Source organism: Papio anubis, chromosome 1 (assembly GCF_008728515.1).
Source record: "Papio anubis isolate 15944 chromosome 1, Panubis1.0, whole genome shotgun sequence".
Classification (NCBI taxonomy): Eukaryota; Metazoa; Chordata; class Mammalia; order Primates; family Cercopithecidae; genus Papio; species Papio anubis.
In genome coordinates this window covers 74,849,371-74,863,300 of record NC_044976.1, presented here as the reverse complement: position 1 = coordinate 74,863,300, position 13,930 = coordinate 74,849,371, and the positions used below count along the sequence as shown (strand labels likewise).

General features: G+C 35.3%; 1 protein-coding gene across 11 annotated transcripts in view; it reads right to left on the bottom strand.

The window, feature by feature from the left end:
* The window catches only part of ST6GALNAC3 (ST6 N-acetylgalactosaminide alpha-2,6-sialyltransferase 3), a 567,065-nt gene that overhangs the window by 229,576 nt on the left and 323,559 nt on the right, over window positions 1-13,930 (bottom strand). The window lies entirely within an intron of this gene.

Sequence of the window (13,930 nt, the reverse complement as noted above, 5' to 3'; positions counted from 1 at the left end):
TCAAAAAGAAAACGTATACCGTCAAAAAATAATTTTAATTCCTATAATCCCCATGGGCTGATTTAAAATTATAGGCAAAAATAGTTATTTGTTTTCCACTCTAAATGATAAATATTTTTATTCAGAACTGCAATTTCAGGTGAAATAAGAAAATATGAAAAGATTTGATCTTTGTAATAAGGTTGGTGGCTATAAAAGAAATGCAAAAGACACATATCCAGGGATCAATTATGTATTTTGCTTGTATGCATGAATGGTTATGAGCAATTAATAAAAATATGAAGAGTTCAGCAAGCAATGAGGTTACAAAAGAGATTTTTGGAACCAGTAACTACTTAAGATAAGTCCCAGGCTAGCAGAAATATTACAAAGACCCTTTAGAGATTCCCTCAAGTCATCATGTTAATTGACTTGTGTGTTTATGTTTATCCTAGATGGATAAGGAAAGGCTTCCTTTTAGATGGGAAGGTATATACAAAGGCAGTCTCTAGAGCTAGTCTAAGTCCCTTTCTCCCTTTTTATTTAACCACGGAGATAACAGAGACTCGTAGAAGTTAAGCATCAGCTTTCAGGACTTGGAGATGATAAAACTGCAGCGTTAGATTCAAATCTAGATCCTCTAACTCTAAGCCCACTGCCCTTTCCATTATTGCTTGCTTTCGGTTGTCCTAAAACAACCAAATAAATTGCTTTTGCTGCTTCTTTCCCACATAGTCACCCTTTCTTTTAAAACAGTAATAAAGAAGCAATGTGCTTTGTTGATATACATCTTTCTCATCTCCCTTCTATGAGATTCCACATTTTGTATCTGACATTCGATCTTGAATTTTTATTGTGCCTGTTGGTGAGTAGCCTCTCTCAACTGGGTACTGTCCTTGTTTTATGTATTGTGTTGGATTATGTCTGTCCACTAGACAGTAAACTATGTCAGAACAATGTCTATCTTCTTCATTTTAACCTCATTCCCCCATTAGTCCCTGAAATACATTAAAGGCTCAATTGGTTAAGTTAGGAAGTGAAAGCAATTGAATTAAAATAATTACATTGAGAGATAAGCTACTGCATAAAAATCAACCAGTTAGTCATCATACAGCTGTAACATCATTGTTCCTATCCATGGTAGGCACTCACAGCAGTCACAGAGCACCTACGATGTTTCAGGTACAGTTCCAGGGGTTAGAGTTCAGCAGTGAAAACTATAAACAAAAATTCCTGTTCTCATAGAGCTTATATTCAAGTTGGGCACAGGAGAAAGGCAATAAATAAACTATCATACCATGTAATATGTTAAATTTGGCTAAGTACTAAATAGAGAAAATTAAAGCAGGAAAGGAGGTTAGGAGGTATGTGTGTGCAAGTGTGTGTGTGTGTGTGTGTGTGTGTGAGACAGAGAGAGAGAGAGAGAGAGAGATAGAGTTGGTGGAGTAATCAGAAAAAGACCTTGCTGAGAAAATAATATTTGAGGAAAGACTTGAATGAAGTGAAAGAGTTGGTCATGAGCATATTTAGGAAAAAAGCATTCCTGCAGAGAAAATGCCAAAACCAATGCAAATGCCCTGAGGTAGGAAAGGAATAATAGGAAGAGCAATGTAGCCTGGCAGAGCCAGTGGGGAGAGCCAAGTAGGTACTGAGGCCAGACAGATAGCAGGTTAGAAATCACTTAAGGCCTTTCACTTTGTGTGAGATGAAGTGCCATTGAAGGGCTCTGGACAGAGGAATGACTGAACTGAGTTGTAACAGCTTTGGCAGCTGTGTGGAAAGTTGATAAAAAGGAGGCCAGGGTGGAAGCGGGGGATAAGGCTGCTGCTACAATCCCAGCAAGAGAGGATAGTGATGTGGGCCACACTGAGTAGCAAAGGAGATGGAGAGAAGCTGCTTATGTTCTGGAAATATTCTGAAGGTACAGCCTATTGAATTGACCATAGATTGAAGGTGGGATGTAAGAGAAAGACAGGAGTCACGGACAGTTAGCTCCAGGTTTTCAGCCTAAGCAACTGGAAGGCTGAAATTCCCTTCAACTGAGAAGGAAAGAAGCCTTTAGGAGAGCAGGATCTGGGAGGAAGATCAGGAGCTCATTTTCAGACCATTTAGATTTGAGGTGCCTGAACACAGACTCTTAAGTCAAATGTTACAACAAGCTACTCAAACTGCTTCAAGAACTTTTTCCCCCTAATTAGTAAAGTAATATGGGAAACTCAAAACACTAAAAAAAAAAAAAAGGATAAAATGATAAAAAAAAAAAAACTCTCCATATTCTCATCATTCAATAACACTACATCTATTTTTGTCATTTTTTTCCTTTCTACAGATATTATTTTAGACAGGTTGAGAAATGCCCTTTATATAATTTGGCCACTTTGGTTTCTTACTTAATGAGAAACCATTAATCGAAAATCATCAACCTTTCCCATGTCAGCCGTTAGAGATAGTTTTAATGCCTGCTCAAGATTCCATTATATGGATATACCATATGTACCAATTTGTCTACTGCTGGGCATTTAGCTATTATCTGTTTTTTTCTACTATAAAAAAGTGCTTTGATAAACATCCTTGTGCTTCCTCCTGCATTTTGGATGCTAACAGTTATTACATTAACTTAAATTAGTTTCTTTTATTTCATTTTTATTTGTACTCCTATAAAATGTGCTAGACTGACAAAGGCGTCTGTTTATTTGAAATGTCAAAGATGAAACTTTTGAAAAAACTTGACTTGCAGAATGCACAAAGGCCCATTTATGAGTTGTCTTAAAACTCTGCTATTAAAAGGACTATTTATCACCCCTGTCACAGTAAGGTTTCTCAACTAATATGAGCAGCAGGTGGTCCAGGCATCAGATGAGAATAAGTCCATACAAAGTGAGTGAGTGTATTGGGACACTTGGAAAAGAGAGTTTTATAGATTAGTGCCATAGCGAAGACTTCACCAATGACCAAAATGGAGGCACAAGGAGGTGTGCTTTGGGGTCAGGCATTGATTTAAGACCCTTCCTCATCCTCTTAGGAGCCTACATTCTTTTACACAATAGAGAAGAACATAATATTCTTCTTGCCAGACGATTTGCAGCAGAGCCTGACATCCACTACTCTTAGCTGAGTCCTCCAATTCACTTAGAGTCATGCACATCAATGCCTGATTTAAATTGTGTGTGTCATATGGCATACTCCAACTTATCACCAAGATGCATATGGTGCGGGGGGTTACATTCCATTTACTATTCTAAGTTGCTTCATTGTATAATAAAAGCATGGTTGGGGTACAGCCTCCACGAATTTAAACAATCAAAAAGAAGAAAAAGAAAAAGCCTTGGATATGTTCGAATCTATAAAATGCAGTAAGTTACACTGAATTTCCTATTCATTATAATGAATTAGCCAGTTTTGCTGTAACAAGGCTTAATTTAACTAATAAGAATCAGCATACTGGTCTCACTTGACAATTGTAACCTCTAAAAGTGATCAATTAAGACATCACAATCTGTTTCATGACAACATATTGGGATGCCACAGCTGTGCAGATTATGAGGTCAGCAGCTAACTAACAACTTGAGGGCAAACATTGGGAACAACAGCCTTTTGTTTATGTGACAAATATGTCGTTGGGCAGAATATTATGAATGCAATGGTTTTGAGGGTAGATGGTGATCTATAAAATTGCCACTTTGTTTTTTTGTTTAACTATTCACTTGACCCTACTGTCACCATGGCCATCATCTTAAGAGACGTTTATACTTCTTGGTCTATACTTCTGGGTAATAGTTTTGCCTAGCCATCTGCCTTCCTGAATAAGGTACCAGGAGACATGGATGAACATGATAATTGCTCTATTTTACCACTTACTTGCAGGAACCATTTTCTAAGTATGACAAGAGTGTGGGGGCCAGATGAAGGAAACATTCCTAATCACAATCAGGAGCTTCAGGTAGCACAAAAAGTTTGCTTGCAAAGCCCAAGGGTCTCATTTATATATCTGAAGGTACCTTCAAACTACAGTAAGCTATGATAAAAATAAAGAAATACCTAGGCACAAATGGACAATTTGACCCAAAATCTGCTCTTATCTAGTTATCTCAGTTTTTTTTTTATTAACTTTATTGCTACGTCTTTTGATCTCAACTTTCTTTGTTAAAGTGTACTGTTATTTCTTGAACTCATTTATATTACCGGATTTGGGGGCTTTGCTTGGAAATTTATTCCATATGTCTTCACTTACTCAGTTCTGCTTCAGTAAGCAGTTATTCTTTCTTTCTAGACTGAGGCCCTGGATTTTCCAAGACCTTTGTTAAGATTTATCTGGTTCCACTTTATTAAGCCACATCTAAATTTTGAATTCTCCCTTTATAGTTGAATTGTATCTATTTTTTGCTTTTTTCATTAAAAACAAACTTGTCTTCTTCATCTTGTCTCTTGTGCACTCAAAACATCTTTGAAAATATCTTGTATATTCAAAATACTTTCACTGGGCTTCAGCTGTGTCTATAAACTGAGAACAACACAAATATTCAGCCAACCCTGTCTGGGTCCCTGGGTCCTTGTTAAAAAAAGTCCACACATGTCAAACACTTCCTTTTATTTAAGGTCTAAAATATTGATTTTTCTTTTATGGTAACAGCACTATATTTGTTTTGGCTATTTTCTTCCTCTGCAAAAGTATACTAACTCTATACCAGCACATTTGGTTTCAAAACTATCAGCTTGGGAGGAGTTAAGAATTTGGTGATATCTATTGAACAACCACATAGTTTTTATTTAGCACCTATTCTGTGCAAAGCATTGTGAAGAGTAAAATAATTTTAAAATTCTAATCAATGTGAACTTAATCTCAGTACACAGCACTAAGCTGTGTGGGGGAGTTTCATGATCAACTAGAATCAATTCGTATGCTGTTTTAGAAGCCTAAGGGATGGCTTTGTAAAACAAGTCATTTCTCTGCTAAAATGAATCATGACATTTTGCCACCTTACAGGAAAAAATGACTTCATTATTGGCTGGGGCACAGGTAGAGGGTGAGAGAAAGAGGAAGGGAAGAAACAGTACCAGAGAGACCCAAGTATAGCGTAGTAGATTTTTTGATATACACATGATTGAATGCCTATTACAGGTCAGTCCTCTTTCTCAGTACTTTATTACATTATTCCCCATAATTTTCATGGTAGATTTTTCAAGCTACCTTATTTTATTTTCCATTACTGAGTTGAGGAAGTTGAGATAAACGTGATGTCCAAAGGACATTAGATATCTTTCAAGTTAAAAAGAAGAGCATATGTTATCTTTCAGGAAATGCACTCACAGCAGCATTAGGAAATGTGGAATATCAAAGAAAAAATTATTACTGATTTTCACTATTCTTAACATACATACATGCAAACACCTCAAATCTTGTTCACTATTGTATTTAAATTATTTTAATTAAATCATAGATTAATGCTTTAAACATGCTTATAATCAATAATCTCACCAAAATTATTTGCATGTGAGCATAAATAAACTTTCCTTTTTGGCAATAGGGCTAGCATGACATAAAAAATTATTGAAAATGTTTTTCTTGATATTTTCAGCTTGAAATATGGCTGAAATTTCAGTCTAAGAGAAACTAATCATGACCAATTTTATTAGTTTTTAAATGGTCCTTCACATCTGCTTACTCAATTTGCTTTTCAAACTGTTTCTTTCACAAGAGCAGTGAAAGATTCTCAAGCAATAAATAATTACCATCCATGTCGGGGAAAAAAGACCATGGCAGATGATACTATTTTCTAAAGTGGTCTCCAGGACTAAAGGGAATAATACCTCCCCACTGCCCAAAAGCCTCCTTCAGAAATTCACTTTAGAAACTCACACTGACCATTTGCAAGTCCTTGGAAATCCGTGTTCTTTGAAGACTGTCAAGAGGTCTCTAACTCGTGAATGACTCTTCCCTTCTATGAGGATCCAGGACAACGGCTGACTGGGATACTATGTTCACACGATGGGTCTTTTTATACCATGCCTGTTTTTATTTTTATTTTATTATAAGCATGAGTATTTGAGAGGCATGCAAATGAATTCTGCTTTTAAAAATACTGAAGAATGTAAGTACAGAGGAATTAATTCCCTGTGAAGGTCCTATGTTCTCTGACACTGTAGAGTGGGGGCAAAGTGTAGATATTCTTAACTCTTTCTAAGAGTCTCTAGCATTTTTATAATTACTCAGCCTTATTTCCTCATTTGTAAACAATAGATTTTATTGATATAGATTCCGGAAATGAATTTATCATGATATGCTTAACCAATTCTTTCCTGGTTAAGAGAGAAAGTGAGTGAGAGTGAGAGAAGGGGGTGGGGGAGAGAGAGAGAGAGAGGGCCAAAACTGACAGGTTATTCACCCTGACTGGCAAGTTTCACCTCTCGTTGACTCAGAGTCAGTTTTCTCTTTAAATTAGTACACATACAGTAAAAGAACCCTTATGTTCCTCTGTTCTAAATTCACACCCCCCCACACACACATGCACGTGCACACACACACACCTGTTACCTTCACTTAGCTGATGTGATTGCTCACTCTCCTAGGCCAGTTTCATCCTTACCAACCACCCTGGGAAAACTATCCCTCTCTCTTCTTCAGATATGAACCTGACAAATTGCCCTATCCTTTCTGAATGATATATTGGGACAACTGCCAAGCACTTTACATTTTAATCAGTAAGAAAAATGTAATATTTAACCTTTACTTTCTTCTCTCTGAATAAGCTTATAGACAATAGAATAGATCATTAAAATTTGTGAAATAAAACTTGCAAAACAGTGGTTTCCACAGCAAAAAGGAACAGCCATGTACGAAAGGTCACCTGTCAACTAGTTCTAGTTATTAAATCTCTGCATTTATCACTAAGGTGGCTCCATGGAAAACGAAGGTCAAGACATTAAATTATGAAACAGTCAGGATTAGAAAAGGTCACCCAAAATTCAAGTAAAATTTAACCAAACCTGCTAATTCTATACCCTCAAAGCAAGTAGAAACAGCCAGATTTGAAACACAACATTGGATAGCTCTAATCTATCTTTCTACTGTAGCCCCATCTAGAAAATGAATTTCTACTGGATATCTTGAAGTCTAAAATAAAACTTGTTTATCTCAAGTAAAAACAAGAACTTCAATGAGTATTTCTAAATGAAAATCATTTCAACTGAACCAGCATAAATTATTAAAAACATTGTTTTACACTACTCTAATAGTTCCTTTCATTTCAACCATAAGGATGCCATTTTAAAAATTGGAGATGGGACACTCCTGACACCTTAAATACTTTACAGAACAATTAGCAACTCACCACTCACTAATTTACTACTTTAATGTTGAAACAAAAAAGATCTTTGCTTTTCATTATCCAATTTGAATGAATTTGAACAAAGCAGGTTGAACAAAGCTCCAGAGACACACTCTTCAGTTTGCTGTCATTTATTCCTCTGCTCTTCCTGAATGTCTTTAGAGTTTTAGTTTTAGAGTCTTCAACATGTATAATGACGCCATTGGGGAATAGATTTTGCCTTTATTCTCCTTGATGTTCTTTTTGAGGTCTTTTAAGTGAAAGGTACAAAAGAGGCATTAACAATCTGGCATTGTTTTTATTGCTTGACAAAGAAAAAAATGTATTTTAATTTTTCCCGTGTTTCAGGAATGATTAAGCAAGCTGTTTTCATCTACACTGAGTCACTTTCAGCAGACCTCTAACTGTGAGCAAAGAATTGTGAAGACTGTTCTAGAGAGAAATCAACACAGTGCAGCCAAGCTCACCTGTAAATGTACTTCCTTGCCCCTCCACAAACCAGCATTTTCCAGTTAATGCAGCTTTCTAAAGCAATGTGTATAAATCACACAGCACATAAAAAGACAGATTTGATAACTGACAGTTTAGCTCTGACTCTCTGTGGATTTGGGATGTGGCATTTACCTTGGTTCCTACCTGGTGACATTAAATCTAAGCATAAAACTTAATATGGGGGTGCATAAAAATGTTAATGTCAAGAAATAATCCTACAACAGGCAACATAAAGCTATGTTTCTCAGTTGCCATATATAACGTGCTCCCTTTATTTGGAAATTCCTCTAGGGAATGGATCTGCATAAACATGTAGATGTGCCAGAGGAACACAACTTGTTTTCTCCAGACTGAGAGGTAAAAACCACGTTTTCTCCAACCAAAAAAGAATTTTCTAATATGGATGTGAATTATGGTAATAATTCATATTCCATTATTACTATTAGGTCACAGTAAAACTTGGATAATTTTATGGCCAACTTACCTCTAGATTTTTTTCTTCTTTCAGGAGGATGATCTCCTCAGGACCTGCTGCTAAAATGCCATACAGGAATGTCACGTAAAGAAGGTAAGAAAACTGATTCTTGCTATATGGTATTAGTGTAATAGAATGTCACTCAACTAGGAATATAGTTTTCAACTGACTATACATTACAATGACCAGGAGAACTTTTAAAAATGGCAATGGCTCGAGTCCACCCCTGACCAAATAAGACACACAATTTTTGAAGATGGCACCTGCACATAATACTTTTTTTAAAGTTCCACATATGATTCCAACAGATGCCTAGGTTTGAGAAACATTCTCCTAGAAGAATTAAAAACAATTAAGAGAGGAGATCATAATGTTTGATCAAAAGGATGAAAACAAAACAATACATTTGAATCCCTGGTGAAGATGCTGGGGTAGGAAATCCTTCCAGTTATCCTTCAAATACCACCAGATTGGCAAGAAGCACTTACACACGAAGTCAGCCCTAGAAGTCAGACATTTTGAAGAGCAAATGGAGAGGATACTGGAAGTCTGCATGTAGTGCCAAGCATGGGAACTTCTATTTCCTACAGAGTTATTGTTAATTATACAGCATTAGAGGCTTTATCAATGCTCTGTCTAGAATTTTCTTTGGAGATAAGGAAAATCATACTACCTAATAAACTCTCTTAATTTTCATGTGTGATTCCTGCCAGCATATAAAGCTAGTGGTAAACGAACAGTCATTGCCATTCACTCGATACAGATTTTTTTTTTCTTTCTGGGCTGGAGGATACTTTAAGAGTTTATAGTTTGAGAGGAGGAGGTTGGTAGAGATGGAGTGATTGAAAATACAAGAGAAGGAGCACTGATGGAGTGAGAATACATGGGAAATAAGACTGAAAAATGTAAGCATATAGTTGGATTGATACCCTTTGGAAGGGCAGAAATACATCTTTCTTGGAAACAGGAAGAATGAATCAAGAATGAGAGAAGAAACAGGTTACTTTATAAGAAAGGACTCAACTAGATTCACTCTAGGTTCTCGTATATTTCCAAAAGGAAGCAAGTGTTAATTGATGAGAGATAGGGTACTTAGAGGTACAGTTAACAGACTTCAAAATAGGATGAACTTTTGAGAAACAGAATACTTTGAGCAAGAGAGTTGAGAATAAAAATGACTGCAAATGATGTTTCAGCTAGAATTTACAACCTATAGATATGTGATGAACCTACTGTAAGGTATGTATTCTGCCTCAATAATATTCAGGAGCACAGAGGCAAGAATGAAGAAAGTCGCTAGTCAGGAGGTTATGGCGCACAGTGTACTGAAAGCTGAACGTTGGAAGCTGAGAAATAGTCATGGGCACTAGCAACCTGGCTTCCACACTGAAAGTGGAAGAAAATGGTGGCAAAATGAGTGAATGGAAAAGATAGGGAAGCATGACTGTCTTAGTGGGGTTATGTACATTCCTTGGAGACAAGGAGAGATATATTTACATTGTATATTCTAAGACTAGGCTTATTTTAGGAATAAGGAGAAGAATGTGGCTTGCATAAACTTTGAGTTAAAGGTCTGTGATTGCAACTGGGATAGGCTCCAGGAAAGCTGTACTATAAGATATGCCTCATAGTTTCAAGAGGAAAACCCAAAGTACAGAAGATATTCAACTTCATTATTGTTAAAAAGTACCATCATGAGAAGTTTGACTTCAATAATGTTAACTTCCAAAATTCAGAGCGCCCTTCTATGGAAGATTACTTAGCTGGGAAAAAAATATAAAAATTCATCTCTAAACCATCAAAGACTTAACAAGATGGTAAGAAATTACCAGCCCGGAGAAGACCAGAGCTCACTAACAGTAAAGTCTGCTTTTGCCCTAGGGGCATTAGTGATTCTGGAAGGAATAGGTGAGCTCTGTTTCTGGAAGCATATTGGGCCTAGAAGAATAGAAATCAGAATCCAGAGCCCAAGGGTAAACAAACATTCACTTTGAACTAGGATTACTAGATGTATTGTAAGATTAAGTCTGAACTGGAAATAAACCAGTCTTATAAAATCCATCAACCTATTTTATGTCAATTTGTTGTGTCTGATAACCTCAGTTTTGAAAATTTTATTGTGTGTTCCTGAACTTCTATTGACTTTACACACCTAGAACAACCAAAGAAAAATCTTCTCTGGAGGAAGATAATATCATCCTAGGTCTCAAATCATTGTTACAAATAAAGTTTTAAGCATAATGCCCAAAGCACAACTAAAAACTTCAGATATAGAAAGAAACAAACCACCATTAAAGAAAACCAACAAAAATACATAAAAGGTCCACAAATGGAATTACAGGATGTAGACTAAAACAGTCATGTTTACAATGTTCAAGGAGATAGGATCAAGTGAAAAATTTGGCAGAGAATTGAAAACTATAAAAAGTGACGGAGCAGATGTGTAAAATAGTTACTTAGAAGTTTGAGAATTGATAAATATAATACATGAAATAAAGAACTCAAATGAATTTAACAGCAAATTAGATAAAGCTAAAGAAAGAATTAATGTAAGAGAAAATAGAAGCAAGTACTCAGAATGAAACATGAGATTTTAAACACTAAGGTAAGAGACTCAATACAATGAGAAGGACTACTATACATTTATTTGAAATCTCAGAGGGAGAGAAGAGATAAAATGGATAAAGGCAAGTCAGTGAAAATTTTTCAGAATTTATGAGAATTCAGTAATCCAAAAGGCTCAATTACTCTCAAATAAAATAAATTCACACGTAAACATATTATAGTAAAGCTTCATCAAACAAAAACAAAGAAGAAATTTTATAATTAAAATTATAAAATAGCACACAACTTGAGAGGAGGTATAAAGTTAGAAGTGCTTTAAGTATCTTCCATTGTCATGCGAAGAGGGTAAATGTACTAAAAATAACATTACACTTTCTTTTCTTTTTTTGATGGAGTTTCACTCTTGTCACCCAGGCTGGAGTGCAGTGGCGCGATCTCAGCTCACTGCAACCTCCGCCTCCCAGGTTCAAGAGATTCTCCTGCCTCAGACTCCTGAGTAGCTGAGTAGCTGGGATTACAGGTGCCCACTACCAAGCCCAGCTAATTTTTATATTTTTGGTAGAGACGAGGTTTCACCATGTTGGCCAGGCTGGTCTCAAACTCCTGACCTCAGGTGATCTGCTTGCCTCAGCCTCCCGAAGTGCTGGGATTTCAGGTGTGAGCCACCGCACCTGGCCTCACGTTACACTTTCTAAGAGAGCAGCAGTTTTCAAACTTTTGGTCCCCAATCTCACTTATATTCTTAAAAATCATTGTTATTTTCCTGAAGTGACAGGCCCACTTCATTCATTTTTGAGAAAATGTTTGCCAAATGCCAAAATCTGAATATTCATAGTTTGTCTGTTGGCTGTTCTTTCAAGTAAAATTGGTGTTCAGAAACTTACAACTCTTTGCAATTCTTCACAATAAATTTGGGGAGAAAAATAAATTAATGTAATTTGAAATATTAACAGTAAAATCAAATGATCATCTCAAAAGTAAAATCATTTATCTCAATAGATGCAGCAAAAGAATTTGAGAAAATTCAATGTTGACTAATAATTTAAAACTGTTATTTAAGGAAAATAACAAGGAATTTCCTTAGTCTGATAAAATGTTTTTACAAAACAAAAATTCTGTAACAGACATTGTACTTAATACTTAACGTTAAATTTTTGGAAGCTATCCCTTCGAAATGAGGAATAAAACAACAATTTCCACTATCACCATTGCTATTTAATATTATACTGAGGTCATGAAAAAATAAAAAAAGTTTGAATATTGAAGAAGAAACAAAAATATAATTATTTACAGATTATATCATGGTATTAACAATTCATATATAATTTGTTATAGTTTTTATTAGAGTTAGCAGGATTGCTAGATACAAATCAGAATACAAATACATTGTATTTCAATACAGCAACAATAAAAATTCAAGAAAGGATACCATTTGTTACTGCCTCAAAATATTAAATACCTAGGAATAAGTCTAATAAATGACGGGCAAGACCTCTGTGGAGAAAATAACCCCTTTTTACTGAGAAATATTAAAAAGGATCTACATAACTGGAGAGACATAACATGCACATGGAATAGAAAATTCAATGGTGTAAAGAGGTAAGTTCTCCTCAAATGAAGCTATAGATTCAAGATAATCTCAATCAAAATCCCCAAATACCACAATATTTCTTCCATGGAACTCTACAAGCTGATCCCAACATTTTTATAGAAATGCAAAGGGCCAAGAAAGCTAATGCCCTTGGTGAACAGGAACAAGATGGTGTGGACACAGGGGCAGTCACATAGACCCATGCAACATAATAAAGACCCCAAGTATTTGTGATGAAAGTGCCAAACAGAGTACTGGGTGGAGGAAATTAGACATTTTTAAAAACACTGAATAACCTCATGGAAAAAAAAAGTAAATCTAGACCCTTACCTATACACAAATTTCAGTTCCAGGTGAATTGAAAATGTGTATCTGAAATACAATAGAGTAATGCTTTAAGATGAAAGTGCAGGAGAAACTTTTCATACCATCAGGTAGGAAACATTTTTATTAAACAAAATAGAAAAGCAATCACAGTAAAAGAAAAGATTGATAAAATGAATTATACTATCCTTTGAAAGACATTAAGAATGAAAGGCAGGCTATGGAGAGGGAGAACATAATCATAGAAAGGGTTAATATACAAAATATATAACAAATTCCTATACATAGATAATAAAAGTCAGCCAAAACAATAAAAATTGGCATAAGATGCAATAGAGTAAAGCATATAGTAAAAGATTTGATTTATATAACACTCTAAGCAAGCCAAAAGTAGGATATTTTCTTAACACGGTAAAGAACATCATTTTGAAACCAAAACCCCCAAACACCACAATTAACAGTACCCTACCAGAACAACACCGATGTATTATTTTATAAGATGTTAGTAAATGTTCTTCAAAAACAGTGTTCTATGACAAATATATCGGGAAAAGTCACATACTTTCTCCATCTCTAGGAGATCGCCAATGCATATTAAACAGTAAAGGTTGTAAAACCCCATTCACTAAAGAGATCTGTCTCATTTTTGTTAATTCAGAGTTCTAGAAAATTATTTAAAAGACTCTTATTTTTGTAGGAAATCAATTAACATCTCGTGGAATAATGGTTTGGAACATAATCTAGAAACTCTTAACTAGACATATTCTTACTAGGACTGGAACCAAAATAAGAACGTCCACTAATATTTATTTTATGTTGTTCTGGAAGCTCTACTCCATGTAATTACAGAAACCCAGAGGCAGGGTAAAGGGAAGTATTAATACTGAAATAAAGAAGAAAAAAATCATTATTTACAGATGATACAGTAGTTCTCCTTGCAAACACATCAACTAGAGAAAAACTATTAGAACTAATAGGAAAATTAAAAATGGTAACCAGCTATAACATGGATATAGAAAATCACCAACAGTATATCAGCAAAAACAAAATAAAACGAAACAAAAGAAAACAAAAAGCAGACCACAGTAGAAGAAATCTAATGTGCAATAGTAACCAAAATGCAAATACATGGGAAAAAACAGAGTAAGAGATATGCAAATGCTCTAGGAAAAATGAGCA